Source organism: Arachis duranensis, unplaced genomic scaffold (assembly GCF_000817695.3).
Source record: "Arachis duranensis cultivar V14167 unplaced genomic scaffold, aradu.V14167.gnm2.J7QH unplaced_Scaffold_27300, whole genome shotgun sequence".
NCBI classification, from domain to species: domain Eukaryota; kingdom Viridiplantae; phylum Streptophyta; class Magnoliopsida; order Fabales; family Fabaceae; genus Arachis; species Arachis duranensis.
This window is the reverse complement of record NW_026264905.1, coordinates 73,659-75,617: the sequence shown is the minus strand read 5'-3', so window position 1 is coordinate 75,617 and position 1,959 is coordinate 73,659.

The window sequence follows — 1,959 nt, the reverse complement described above, 5'->3', positions numbered from 1 at the left end:
TGTCTCTTACAGCAAAAGGGAAAAGCATGAGTCTGTAGACTTCAGGATCTACTCCATTCGTCTTTACAGTCTCACAAATTTACAAGAACTCAGTTAAAAACTGGTAAGGATCTTCAGATGGAAGTCCATAAAACTTGCAGTTTTGTTGCATTAAGGCAACTAGCTGAGGTTTCAGCTCAAAGTTGTTGGCTCCAATGGCAAGAATGGAGATGCTTCTTCCATCAAATTTGGATGTTGGCTTTGTGAATTCACCAAGCATTCTCCTTGCATTATTATTATTTTCGGCTGCCATCTCCTTCTCTTGTTCTAATGTTTCTGAAAGGTTACCTTTAGATTGTTGTAACTTAGCTTCTCTTAATTTTCTATTCAGAGTCCTTTCAGGTTCTGGATCAATTTCACAAAGAGTGCCTTTATCCTTGTTCCTGCTCATATGAAAGAGAAGAAAACAAGAAAAAAAAGAGGAATCCTCTATGTCACAGTATAGAGATTCCTTTATGTTAGTAGAAAAAGAAAGGGGAGAAGAATGTAGAAGAGGGGATTCGGATATTTAGATGGAGAGAGGTGAAGAGAAGTGTTAGTAATTAAATAATTAAATAGAACAAGAAAAGAGAGGGAGAATGTCGAAATTAATTTTAAAAAGGGGTTAGTAATTTTCGAAAATTAAAGATAAGATAAGATTAAAATTAAAATTTAAAACAAAAAGAATTTGAAAATTAGAGAGGGAAAAGTAGTTAGGTGGTTTTGAAAAAGATAAGAAACAAACACAAAGTCAAAGAGTTAGTTGAAAAAGATATTAAAATCAAATTTGAAAAGATAAGAAGATGAGAAGTTGGATAATATATTTTAAAATCAAATTTTTGAAAAAGATAAAATTTTTGAAAAAGATAAGATAAAAAGATAAGATTAAAGATAAAAAGATTTAATTCAAAAATTTTAAAATTACTTACTTCACTAACAAGAAACTACAAGATAAGATTCTAGAACTTAAAGATTGAACCTTTCTTAACAAGAAAGTAACAAACAGAGAAAAACACAAACATGACCCAAAACATGAAAATTTTGGATCAAAACACAAGATGCATGCAAGAACACTATGAATGTCAAGATGAACACCAAGAACACTTTGAAGATCATGATGAACATCAAGAACATATTTTTGAAAAATTTTTGATGCAAAGAAAACATGTAAGATACCAAACTTAGAAATCTTTAATGCATGGACTCTAACAAACAAAAAATGCATATGAAAAACAACAAACAACACAAAACAAGAAAACATCAAGATCAAACAAGAGGACTTACCAAGAACAACTTGAAGATCATGAAGAACACTATGAATGCATGGAGTTTTCGAAAAATGCAAGAAAAATTTTTAAAGCATGCAACTGACACCAAACTTAAAAATTGACTCAAAACTCAAACAAGAAACGCAAAATATTTTTGATTTTTATGATTTTATGATTTTTTTTGTTTTTTTTTTGTATTTTTATTAATTTTTTTTCGAAAACAAATTTGGAAAAACGAAAAGGAAAAGAAAAATTTTGAAAAGAAAATTACCTAATCTGAGCAACAAGATGAACCGTCAGTTGTCCATACTCGAATAATCCCCGGCAACGGCGCCAAAAACTTGGTGGACGAAATTGTGATCACATCAATATAGTATTCTTTGTTGTTGTATGGAATCATTATAATGGCTCTTTGCTATGTGTGGACACAACTCCGTTCAACTAGCCAGCAAGTGTACTGGGTCATCCAAGTAATACCTTACGTGAGGAAGGGTCGATCCCACAGAGATTGTTGGTATGAAGCAAGCTATGGTCACCTTGTAAATCTCAGTTAAGTGGATTCATAGGGTCAAATGTAATTGGATTAGATAATTAAAAGATAAATAAAATAAAAAAGGATAGAAATACTTATGTAGATCAATAGTGGGAATTTCAGATAGGCGTGTGGAGATGC